This window comes from Hoplias malabaricus, chromosome 16 (genome assembly GCF_029633855.1).
Source record: "Hoplias malabaricus isolate fHopMal1 chromosome 16, fHopMal1.hap1, whole genome shotgun sequence".
Classification (NCBI taxonomy): domain Eukaryota; kingdom Metazoa; phylum Chordata; class Actinopteri; order Characiformes; family Erythrinidae; genus Hoplias; species Hoplias malabaricus.
Genome location: NC_089815.1, coordinates 8,643,590 through 8,656,704, shown reverse-complemented (window position 1 = coordinate 8,656,704; position 13,115 = coordinate 8,643,590). Strand labels below are relative to the sequence as shown.

The 13,115-nt window shown below is 42.2% G+C and overlaps 1 protein-coding gene across 6 annotated transcripts in view; it reads left to right on the top strand.

The window, feature by feature from the left end:
* Window positions 1–13,115, top strand: part of LOC136672315 (polyamine-modulated factor 1-binding protein 1) — a 188,224-nt gene that overhangs the window by 22,594 nt on the left and 152,515 nt on the right. For 5 of the 6 annotated variants that reach the window (XM_066648313.1, XM_066648312.1, XM_066648309.1 and 2 more), the window contains exon 4: window positions 2,683–2,760. The exons of the other annotated variant lie outside the window; for it this stretch is intronic. The gene's annotated coding sequence lies outside the window, so the exon portion shown is untranslated. The remainder of the gene's footprint in view (window positions 1–2,682; window positions 2,761–13,115) is intronic. 6 annotated transcript variants of the gene reach the window in all.

Here is a 13,115-nt window from a genome sequence, read left to right as displayed (position 1 = left end):
GTGTGCATCCTGTCGGTTGTGTGGATGTGACAGTAGGTGTCTGCATCTGAATACTTTTGTGATGGTGCCAGGTGTAATCACCAACAAACACAAACCGTTTTCTTAAAAAAACCTCAGTTTTGTATGCTATAAAAAATTTATATTTACATTTGTGTGAAGAGTTGTTTTGCGCTTTGGATTGTCCCATGTGACCGTTGAAAGGACAGCCATCCTGGAAAATTTTTTGTTTTTATTTACATTTTTTAAACAGCATATTTAGTTTGAATTAAAACAAATATATTGCTCTTGTAGAAATTAATTATAATTTATTTTGGTGCACGGATATCTTAAGTAGCCTTTTTGGGAAATTATGTAAAAACAATAATATGGACATTTGATGTGAGAAATATTGTGGCTAAATGATTCAGTTGATCAATTTTCTTTTCTTCAAGTTTGTGCTCGGATGTAAATGAAATTTAAAGTGGGAAAACATTCTTAGAATAATAATAATAATTATTTTTGTAATATAATGGCATATCACATTCTTATTGCCCACACCTAGTGTGCCATACTGTATAATGAATGTGTGCCTGAGGCTGACTGTGCTGCCTAATATGAGGGGGGCTGGTCATAAGGCTGCAGCGCCACCTGTCCCCACTTGCAGCTCTGCTGCACACATTAGAATGTAATGAAGAGTAGACTGCAGAAACATTACTGCCCAGGCCTGATCCACACCCTCATCTGAACCAATGGACAAACCCAACTTGACACTTGACCGGAATGCTGCTTTGGACTGTTTATTCTCCCCTGCACTGTCCTTTGCATACATACATGAGCTGAGCGTCTGGCACCTTGCTCTGCGTTCCCCTCCCTCTCTGTGCTGCCCAGCCATATTTGGTTTCTGAAGCTGTGGGATATTAATAAGCTCCCTGTTTTCTCTTTGGGAGCCCAAAGTGGTGCAGTGGGGCATGAGGAAAAGGGAATCACTCTCTTTGTGCTTAACATATGTAATGCCACACTAATCAGCGGCAGCTCTGCCGCACCGGGGCCCCACGTTCGTACTGATATGATAAATAATGCAAATGTGGGCAGCCTCAGCAAATGCCAGTGCGGGCGAGTGCAGGGAGAAAGCCTGGCTGGCGGAACCGGCTGATTGTTGTGCTGTCAAATTGATTTGCATGAAAAAGGACAGACTAATTGTGACACTTTAGCCTCCTCGTCCCAATAATACAGAACAGGATGGCTAAAGGCCACGTGGAGGCACTCTACCCTGGGCTTTTCCCCGTTTTTTAAAGGGGGGTGGACACTGTGGTCCACTCCAGTGTGAAACCCAGAGGCCATGTAGCCCCCATGATGATTGGGCTCTTACTGAATGTACCACATACATATCAGTCTCTTCTGCTATTCTTAGTGTGCTTGTAGAAAAGAGTGGTTTGAGTGCAATGAGTGAGTGCATTAGTACGTGTGTGTGTGTGTGTGTGTGTGTATTTGATGTGTGTTGGTCGGAATAGGGTGTGGGGTGTTGTCCGCCGTAGGCAAGCCTTCCCTTTCTTTTCTCCCTTTAATAATAAATGATGGATGTTTCAAATTAGAAAACAGTGCAGGGAAAATCCAATTTAGTCTTGAGTTTTGGAGGGAGTATAGAAAAAAAAACCTCAGGAGTGGAGCTCTGTATCACTGAGCCCCTCTTTTGCTTTAATGCTCACACGGGGGCTAGCGGCATATGATTTAATGTGGCTTGTGAAAACGGCCACCATTATGTACACTATTAACAAATCAAGCGCTGTTCCAGTGCGGAGTGAATCTCTGGCACTTAGGGAACGGTGGGTGGCCTTCCGTCTCCTGCCATTGATTTATGGGCCCTGTTTTTAATCAAGGCAAGGGCGGAACACCGCAAGATAGGGATTAGCGCTGTGCTTGGGTTCAAACTGGCACTTTGGTCGCCTTCAAGCCTGTTCAGCCCTAAAAGGTTATTAGCGGATTACTTTCGTCTCATCTTCTTTCCTTTCTCCAGCTTTTTTTGCTATGCGTATCCCTCGTTTATCTATTCTTTTCCTCTCTGCCTGTCCACAGAAGGTAAATGAGGCGTATCTCTTCAGCTCCCCCCTCGCCATCACTCATCCAACTCTTGTGTTTCTTCACTCTGCTTGCCCTTGCCCTCTTTCCCTCAACCTGCCCGGACTTCTTCCTCCCCGTCCTCATCCTCCTGGCTAGCAGATCCTGCTAGAATTCCAGCTCAGCCTCCTCCTCCTCTACAGGCCTGCTGGAATCCTTTCGGTCTAATGAAGCCAGCATGACCAGCAAGCCTGAGCCAGAAGGAAGTCTGGCTTTTCGCTCTCACTTCAGATTGGGCAATGTCCCTGTGCACCGCATTAAAAAATAAAAGGGAGAAATGGGCATTCCTATTTAATGAACCGTTTCCTTAGAGCCGGGACACAAAAGCCGACCCATAAAACAGCAGAAAGAAAGAGGACAAAAAAACGGCGTAAGCTGTAAAATGCACATTTCCTCTTTTTGTTCTCGCGGCCGTCACACTAATGCTCGGCATCCCCGCTGAAAACACTGTTAATTCCTGCAGCCAAAGTTGAGAAGGAAAAGTTTACTCAACTCCCTTTGGTGCTCAGCAGTGTCCATATGTCCGTAATCTCTAAACCATAGAAGTAATCGTATTTTTTCCCGTTCTGCTTTTATTTCTCCCTTAAGGAACTTCAACAAAAGTCTGAATACGAGGCAGAGACATCTGCTGATTTTACATCTGCTCCAAAAGCTCTTAAACCCAAGGTAAGAGACACACCCTGAAACTCCAAAGCAAAGCTGCCGACAGTGTACAGAGGAATGAATGCCTAGAGGTGCCCTACACCTTCTAGTGGCCTGTTAGTTTTATGTTCATGTAATTATCTCTTCTGTCATGGATCTTCACGCAAGGGGACGACCATAGTGCCATAAACAAAAGCCAGTGCTCTCAGGTCACACACAAACAGGTACAAGAAACATTGCAGAAATAAGCTTATCCCGTTTGTACACTTCATTATGGAGTGCAGATGTTTTTTCACAAGTTTAAAATGACATCCATGTCCAAGGCCACAGCTGTGTGGATCTAATGTGTTTGTTTTTCGTTTTTCACTCTCTCTTTTTCACACACACTGTCTCTGTCTTACACACAGACACACACTCTCTCCCTCTCCCTCTCTCCCCCTTCCCTTTGGTGTACGGCCCAGGATTGTGAACTATGTCAGCTCTATAAAGATTTTGCTTGGAAAGAGGACAGCCTTGCCGAGTACATGTACTTTTATTTATGTTGAGGTTTTATTTGTGATACGAGCTGGGCTCAAGTGGGCCTCCTGCATATTGGACTTAAGCAGCTACAGATGCTGGCCCGTACATCCGCATGATCCCCTTGTTGAAGCCGGCTACCACGTTTAAATCCCAGAAATCGCTGAAAATGCCTGCAAGACGTTGTCTCCTCCAAGCCAATTAAGTCTGTCACTGCCCTTTAAGAGGGAAAAGTGTGGACACAGCAGAATATGTAGCGCAGTAGACAGAGGTCGTATCCCGGAGCTTCCCTGCATCTATTTCCAACGGCTCGTCTTGGCCTTTCTCTTGTCAAGCGCGCAGCCTGATCTAATTTGGTGGGGTCAGAGACTTGGACAGGGATCTCCTGACAGGCCTGTAAATTTTGAGGAACACGTAATTTGGAGCGGTGACAGGCAGCACTGGGGCAGCAGGCCCAGGCCAGAGAGACTGAGTGATTCAGCAGGACACTGTTGCTTTATTACATCAGCCCTGCAGATACCTTACCCATCACCTCGCTCAACCGCACCACCTCTGTGTGGGTGTGTGTATGAGAGAGAGAGAGAGAGAGAGAGAGAGACTGAGAGTCTGGCACACACAAGTGTCAGAATAAACACACACTAGTCAAATGTGATAGAGGAGACGAAGCGGCTGACTCAGACGCACTCCAGACAGGCAGTTTTTGGCAGTCAGAGCTGTATGAAAGATTAGCCTGCTTATTCTCATGTCGTGGCAGTGACACGGAGCTGTGTACAGGCAGACTGAGAACTCTAAGACCTTAAGTCAGATGTGTGATGGACTGGAACTCCAACAGTCTTTCAGTGTACGGAAAACATTTAAAACCTGGTATGTTTTCAGTAACATGCAAGCGATTTGCTGAGTGATAAAATAGTTTTGTAGGAAAAATAACTAGTACAAAGCTTAAAACTGTACATATTTTTTTGAGTTCTCAAGGGTTTAGCAGGTTAAAAGCAGGGATGAAATCTTGGGGAAGAAGGATTGAGGGAAAAAAAAAGGATGTAATATGCTGACTGAACTAGTTTATTAGGCACAGCTGCCTTTTACTTACACTCATTCGGTTTTATGATGTATACCTGCCATATAGATTCATTTCATAATTGTCACTCATCTATTGCTGCTTTATTTATCAGGCCTCTATCCTGTCCATCAGTGGAAAAAAACTACCATCAGAGCACCGCTGATTAAATATTTTGTGACTGATGGACCTTTCTCAGCACTGCACCCACATGGTAGCAGCAGATTACTGTGTGTGCTGCTGCTATGCCCAGATCAATCAGGTCAATGCTGTCTCTGACCAACAACCGAAAATATAGCACTATGGTATGAACTGTAGACTGTTTGCAGTTTGTATGTGATTAATGTAGAGTGTTGTAATGCTGTTCCTGATACACTCTTACCAGCCCGTGCACACAATCATATTACTACCGTGTTGTAGTTATATTGTGCTGATATTGCTATCACCCAAATAATATCTCATAATAATTTGGCATGTGTATTGTGTGTACTGGAATTATTTATTACAATGGGTCAAGCCAATTTTGGATGTTATTTTTTTCTGATTTTATTAATGATTTCTAACTTTAGCCTCTGTTTTAGAGTATATATACATAATTAAATTATTTTCTCTCAATGTCTTGCAGGTTGTAGCTAGAGGTAAATGTGGAGAGTCTTGTGTAGAGCAGGACAATATGGCCAATGTTTATATCACAATATATTTCTTAACTTCAGTCTATACGATATAATACAGATGTCGATATGAACAAGATAAAAGCCACAGGAAAAACTGCCAAGAATGTCCACAACTGATGTCTGTACCTTCAAACTACTGAAAATTGAATTTGCCAAGTCTGGGAAACCTTCTTTTATAACCTCTCTCTCTCTCTGTCACTTACTCACACACACAGAGGTGTTTTACACTTTAGTGATGCGTTTTCAAAATATCTGTTTCACACTGGACGCACTGTGTCCTTTTTAACATTGAGCTTTGTGGATGGAAGGAGGAGGAGGGAGTGTGAGCCATCGCCGCTGCTTAACAACTCCTAGAGAAAGCACTGAACTGAAGGCAGTGCGCTGAATATAATATATATACAGATCACAATATTGGACATGCGTTACCAAAGTTAGAGAAACATTTTCTGTTGCAGTATATATTGATATTGAATTATTGTCCAGCACAAGTCTTGATTGTCCCTGGGGTTTGTGACCCACTGTTCTGTAAAATAAAAAGATTTAATATGATTTTAATATGACAAGTGTTTCCTAAATTTTTATTTGCAATGTTAAAACTTGTGCAGTTGCTGAGGGCTGAGCTGTGACTTAAAGGAAAGCAGGGACATATAAGAGTAGAACAGAGAGGGCAATGATTCTGTTGAGGGGGGTGGGGGGGTGGCATGCTGGTAGCATGAGGAGAGGCAGCCGCTCATGTCTGCTGGAGAGCAGGAAGAGGAAAATGCAGGAAGGCTGGGGGGGGGGGTTGAGTTTGGGCTCATACTGCGCTGCTGCAGTGTTGGGACTACATGCTGCCTGCTGCCGTAATGAGAGAGTGAGCTGTCAGAAGTGTGCGTGTAATGGCTCCCCTGCCAGCCGCCCGGTTCAGGCCTTGTGGGACTGAGAAGCGATTGGGCAGACACAGTTGCCCACAATCACTCACCACCAGGCAGCACATATTCACCCTCTTTCAGCCCGTCTTGCTCTTGATGAGAGGCTGCGGCTGATAGGCCCCAAGGCTCCCTATGCCCGTGACGTGATGCTTACATGAATCTGAGGAGCTTTAGCTGTTCTCGTCTGAGTTGCGTCTTGGGGCTTCCTTGGCCGTCTGCACTGCGGCTTTGAGCTCTGTTGGCACATTTTTACATCTTAATACACCTGTGACAGCTCTTGCTAGTCCAGGCCAGAGAATGCAGCCAGGTTTTACACTCTGAGACCTGCACAACAAGACCCACGTAGTGCGTCAGCTCAGCTAATTCATCGAGACATTTCCCACATTCCAAATGAGACATGTCAAAAACAGTAAATATTCAATAACTCAAGATTTTCAAGTCTGACCGAAAACAGATCATATCAATATGAATGGTTTGCTCGTTTGGGTAGCATTTCTGAACCTAATGCTAGCCATATGCAGGGTACATGTGTGCACATGCACGTTTTCCTACATATATCAGCTGAGAACTCTTCCATTTTACAGCCCGATTTAGTTGTAAGTGGGCAAAAATACAACCTGATTAAACGTTAAACATAACATTTTAGTTTAGACTTCAAACAGTTTAGTTAAACAGTGCATTACTGGCATTATATATCTAGAATGTTTTGTATCTCCCAAGTCAACAACATTTACATTTTTGAGGGCCAAACCACCTCAAAATCAGACGAGTGTGAAAGAACAAAACATGCAGATAATCAGATCCTATCACGAAAGATGCAGCCTGGTATCATTATGTCTATAATAACAGTTACAGATAATGAATGAATAAATATATTTCTGAGGCTGTTGGAGGCCCAGTGTTGGCGACACAGATACACAGATACACAATATCACACGTGACATACAAATTGTGTCCCCTATTGGTTCAATATGGAGCACAATTAACGTTCACATATGGGATGATTTTCTATTTTTTTATGAAATTGGTCTAACGACACCTCTGAGTGTGGATTCACTCTGTAGTACTGCATTACTTGCTATTAAAGTGTTTTGTGTTCTGATTCACCTCTTTAGCCTGTATTGGTATCATGTGTCAAGGTTCTCTCATCTGGAGTAAGTTCAAATCCTAGTGACCAAGGAGGCATTGTCAGTGAAATATCTGACAGATATTGATATTGTCTTGAGTAACTAATACCAACTTATTTTTTTTTAACAGTAAATCAATATATCGGCCAAGTTTTTATCTGTACCCTTCATCCTTCTAGGCCCATGACCACTCTGCCCTCATGTTATGACAGCCTTGCTTTAAGCCATTTTTGCTGCAGCTAATAACGTCCTCTTTTGGCCTTAGAGGCTTATTATCATATCGAAGCGAATGATTGACAGTTGACCTTCACGCAAGTTTCTGAAAAGCCAGAGAGACTGCACAGTTCATCTTGATCGCAGCCACAACAGCTTATTAATACTAATCTGGTAGAATTACCCGGAACCAATTAATGTGCCGAGTCGCGTCCTGGGCAGCAGTTAAATATATTGCGTACTGCTGGTGCTGCAGGAGGTCTGTATATTTCAGCAGTGGGCGGGGCCATATGCAACTTGCCCTCAAAAACATGATGAGGCAACGAGGTGAAGGGTTGGCAGACTGCAAACACATTGGTTAGCTTAGAGTGCCCCTGCTTGGTGTGACTTGAGCCTCTCTGCTCAGAGTTCCCATTAGAATAACTGAATAGGAGGGGAAAAGTTTGGGGCAGTTAACTCTACATACTCTGGAGTTGTTTTTGGAGCTTTGCTGTACAATTTATATTTAATCACATGTGCATTTATTAACCTTTGGTATTCATTATGTATTGAAATGTTTCAATCTTAGATTTTTTTTTTACATATTTTGAGTTCCACCTTTATAAATAACATTGCTTTTGTCTATTTTCTACTCGTTTTCAACTTGTTTTAAGCAGTAAGGTGTGAGTTTTTAAATTAAATATGGAGAGGAATCTTCAACAAATACACTTTGATAAATGCAAAATATTTGTACACCACAGTGGTTGGTTATATTATTCAGATTAAAGTATCAGTTGTAACATTCACTATATATAAATAAACTAGAGGATGAACAGGTGTTTATTATTCTTTCTTTAAATGTGCAAGATTCTAGCTTTCTATTTACCTTCTTATTCAATTATTAGTTTCCAGATTAAATGAGGACTTTACAAGGCTGAAGTTAGTATCTTTGCATTTTCTGTCCCACAATAAATAGCAAGTTTACAAAGTTAGTTTCTCATTCAACTTTTTCTGTGTGTTCTTCCACTGGGAGGAAATCACTTTACATTGGAGAACTTAACTTCTAATTCAAATTTTCATTCCACTTTGAATGAGAAACTTAACCAGGCTGAAGTGTTTATTCATTGAATGTGGAACAGAAACAAAACGAAATCTAACTTCATAGCGTCATAAAATGACCTTCTCAATGTGAAGGGACTGTGGAAGGAACCTGGAATGAGAAGTTAACTTCAGACTATAACTCACTTGCAACACAATCTGGTTTCTTCTTGAATTTTCGGTTACATCTAAAATCTGGTAACAGTTGGATTCTGGATTCATATTTGAGCAGTCAAATAAGAGCAGTTTTTTTAATATATGTCCATTTTGAACTTGATGCCAGCAACATCTTCCAAAAAACAATAGCAGTGTGGCAACAAAAGTCTGGAAATATTGTGTAATGCTACAAAAATAGATTATGTTAATTGGCAGCAAGTCAGTGGCATGATTGGGTTTAAACAGAGCACGCCAGAATGGCTGAGTCTTTCAGAAGTAAAGCTGGGAAGGGTTTCACCACTCTGTGAAAGAGTGCATGGACAAATAGTAAAACAATTAAAGAATCAGGTTTCTCAACCCAGAATAGCAATGAACGTGGGGTTTCAGCATCTACAGTGCATGATATCATTCAAAGTGAATGAGAGAAATATCTGTATGCAATGGGCAAGCCCAAAACCACTTTTGGCTGGTGGTGATCTTTGGACCTTCATGGGGCACAGCATTAAAAACAGACAAGTTTCTGTGGGGGAAACCGTACACATGGTTCATTGCTGCATCCACACATACAAGTAAAAATTCTATCATGCGAAGAAGAAATCACATATAAACAGGAGGGAGAAATGTTCTAACTTTCTCTGGGCCAAAGCTAATTTAAAATGGATTGAGACAAAGTGGTGCGTCATGCAAACCTTGTTGTTTTCAGGGATGTTCTTGCTTATTTTAGCAAGACAATGCCAAATCACACAGTACATGGGTTACAAGACTATCCTGTAGTAAAATAGAGCTGCCAAACTGGTTAAGACCACCTGAAAACATTGGCATAATATGACATGGAAAATACTATAACAGAGAAACACATTTTTGAGCAGTTGAAATTCACTATCAATAATGGGGAAAACCTTTCGTTTTCAAAACTACTGAAGCTGGGCTCCTCACTTCCCAAACACTTACAGTGCGTTGTTAAAAGCAGTGTTAAACATGGCCCTGTCTCAACATTTTTGGAATGTGTTGCTGGAATCAGATTAAATGTGCAAATACTTTACAAACAACAAACAGATATTTAGAATGTCTTTTTTCAGTTTCAACATTTGAAATGTTGTCTTTGTTATATTGTAATCACATAGTGTTTAAATGACTTTTACATAATTGAATTATGTCTTTATTTACATATTGCACTGTGTCCCAACTCATCTGTTTTGTATATTTGTAGTATGACAATGAGCAACATAACAGTCCTATGCAAATTAAGAAGCGAAATTACTTTGTCATTTCTTCTAATGTATTGTAATAATTATACTGCATTAACGTGCTTGATATTTTGTTCAAACCTACAGAACCCAAAGTTAATAAAGGACAACTATTTATCAGATAATGGCTGTAATGCTTCAACAAAGTATCAGACCCACTGCTGTTTCCCCAACGTGAGCCAAGCTGTCTGTTTGACATCTATTTTATAGCACGGGGAGTGTAAAAATCAGCTTAACCGATGTCATATTGTTTGTGTTAGCGTTGCTAAAACAAAGGTCTACAATAAATTTTGTGATGCAAGAAATTAGCAGAAAAGCCCTCCACTGGATTTTACTGGGATAAAAGCTCTATGTAGTGAATTTGTGTGGATAGACGTTAATGCTGTCATCGCTCCTGTAATACTGGTTTAAAACCTTTGCTAGGATCTGTTTGGTGCAGTTTGCAGAAGTTATATCATAGTCTGCTGTCAGATCATTTAAAGATGTGGCCTTGTCATCCTGGAGACTCCCACCGCTTGCCACTCTGAGGTCCCCTGGAGGCGACTGTTGGCTCAGGGTGGGGGAAGCTGGTGGGGCTGTGACTGAAGGAGCTGTCACTGCAGTAGAAATGGAGAACATGGCAGTCCTGTGCCTTTGGGAACTTGACAAGGTCAAGTGCTTCTGGAGGACTCACTGAGTCAGAGCTAGGAGAGAGGAACACACTCAGTTCCTGCCAACTGTTGGCAACCCCCCCCCCCCCCCCCCAACATACACACACACATACTGTCCCCTCAGGATGCTGGTTTCTTTTTTTTTTCTTTTTTTCCTCTCAAACAGCTCCTAGGGATAGGATCGTGGCAGAGTGTTCTGTACATCCGTTAATAATCAGTGACAAATGTGTGAGGCCTAGCCAGCTGATGACACAATTAGCATTGCCTAGTATGAATCCAATGTTTTGGGAACTGTTTGGGATGTATTTGCTGCTCTCTCATGTTAACCCACTTTTACGGGTTCAAGTCTGTGATGGTTTATCGCTCCATATTTCACACTGTCCCATGAGCCTGCTACAGTGTGTTTGTGCTATTTGAAGTCATTTGTCAGAAAACTATTTGAACGCTGGGTGATACCACTTCAGACGTCTGTTGGGGGGTTTGGGTGGTAGACAGACCCACATTTTTTAATTGTTGGTTGTCAAAGCGCAGTACCAATAAAAAATAAACTGCATAAAAGATGGGGGACGGTAGCTTAATATGCAGGCCGCCCTACCACACTGGAGCTGCTTTTTTGTTTTCTTTTCAAATGGATCTCTAGGGATATGTGCGATAATTAACTATTCTAAAAGTGTTTCGAGAACGGGCAAAAGAAGGCTCTGTGTTTGCTTAGGGAGAGATAACACTCCCTGACTTTAACAAGAGCACGTCTGCCGCTCCCAACAATATTGCTTTAGTGCCCAGCTGCATAATAAAGCAGCTCCTTATGCATATTAATACAGGCACTTTGCATAATGTCTGCACCGTGTGACGCGCTCAACAGAATGCAGACACCTCATCAGTTCTTCTTTACCTCCCATGTGCTTGAACCGCTCTATTTACGTCAAAATTCCACCATACAAGGATCAACGATTAACCCCCCCTTCGCCAATACTCATGTTAACTACACAACCCCCACCCACCCACAACCACCGACCGCCATGACTTTTCCCACATATTCCACTACCCCCACATCACACGCACTGGCACGCGTGCCGTTTTAAACCATATGACGGAGGTATGTGCGATGCCAAACGAGGTCCTCGTTACCTCCCCTCCCTCTCCCACTCTCGAGCAAGCGTTTTTGGAAGAACTACAGCGACATCTGCATGAATCGTGGCTCCAAAGCGCCAGGCGGATACCCACTGCGTGCTGGGCTGTCTTTCTGCCAGCCTGCCACCCCCGCACCCTCTGGCTCTCATTACAGCATTCATAAACATGGCTAATTGCTGCTCTCCTTTCCCCTTTCGCCATTTGCATATTCTAAATCAGTACCCAGGGGGAAATGGCACGCGATGGGCGGGATCTGACATGAGGGGCTGCGAATTAGGATATACCCGTGTGCGTGTACCAGAACTTTTTTCTCCCGTGAGTTACAGAATTTAAGATATTTTTTTTATTGTAGTAAAATAAAATAGACGTGACATTAGACTGCTTTTCAGTTTTTTTGTTTTTGTTTGCTTTTTTTTTTTTGGTAAGACACTCTTGTATCTTTTATTTACTAAATATTACATTGTAATATGCTACAGCTGGTTTACAGAACGTGTGCGAAGTAGTAAATGAAGGAGTTGTCCCCTGTTCTTTTGTTTCTTTATCTTGCTTAATTAGGCAGCAGCTTGAGTGTGTCACTGACCACACTCTGTATAATTTGTACATGCATGTTCTGTGTGTGTGCGTTTCTGTGTATCTCAGGAGTCAACAATACTCCCCTTGTGTTCTTCTGAAAAGGAGAGTGTGCCAGACAGGAGAAGGGGGGAGACGGTGGGCACTGTGAATCAGAAACAAAGAATTAATCGCTTCTAATGATTTAATACAGGCAATCACAGTCTGTGCAGGCGTACTAATTTATGCACCAATTATGCACACAATCTGCTTCATAGGCCAGAGAGCCGATTGGACGCTGGGTTAGGTGTGGGTGAGGCGTGGATTAGTTCCTACGTTTTCTCATGGAGAAACAATATGAAAGCCTGTGACAGAACGCCCCTGGCAATTCCCACACTTCTCCCCGCACCACGTTCTGCCAGCTCCCAGCTCGGTGCCCTCAGATCCCTGCCATCCCGTGTGCCAGCTTCGACTCACGTCCCCTGCCTTTCAACGTTTCGTTAACCAAATATCTGCTTTACCCAAAATGCGGTGCAAACATGAAAACATCCCCAGACTCCCTTTGAAGCATTATTTCTAGGAGAAATAGCATCCACATGTCAAAATGTGCAAAACAGTCCATCCTCACTGATGATAATGTTCTTTAAAAAAAAAAAAAAAAAAAAAAAAAAAAGTAGTAATTCCGTTTTTGCAAAAAAAAGATGCAGTGCAGTGATCTTCAGTATTAATTTTATCCCATTAATATGTCCAATATATGTATCCACATAATTTACACAAATTCGCTTTACACATAAAATGTTCGTGATCCTCAGATTGGACGATGCTCAATTAATCCGCGTTTGAAAGGTTGAGCGCACCCACTTTTTTTAATTAACGTTGAATTAAAACGAATTGGCAGGTTGCCGGAAAGCAGGCGCGCAGCTTTGAAGATTGCCATCGCATAATGAGTCGCTCTTTCTTTTTTTTTTTTTTTTTTTTACACTTTGTGCTCCTCCGTTCGCCGCTCCCCTCTCTCCGCTGCCAGTTGCCAGTGTGCCTTAGCGATTTAATGATATGCAAATGAAATATGCATAA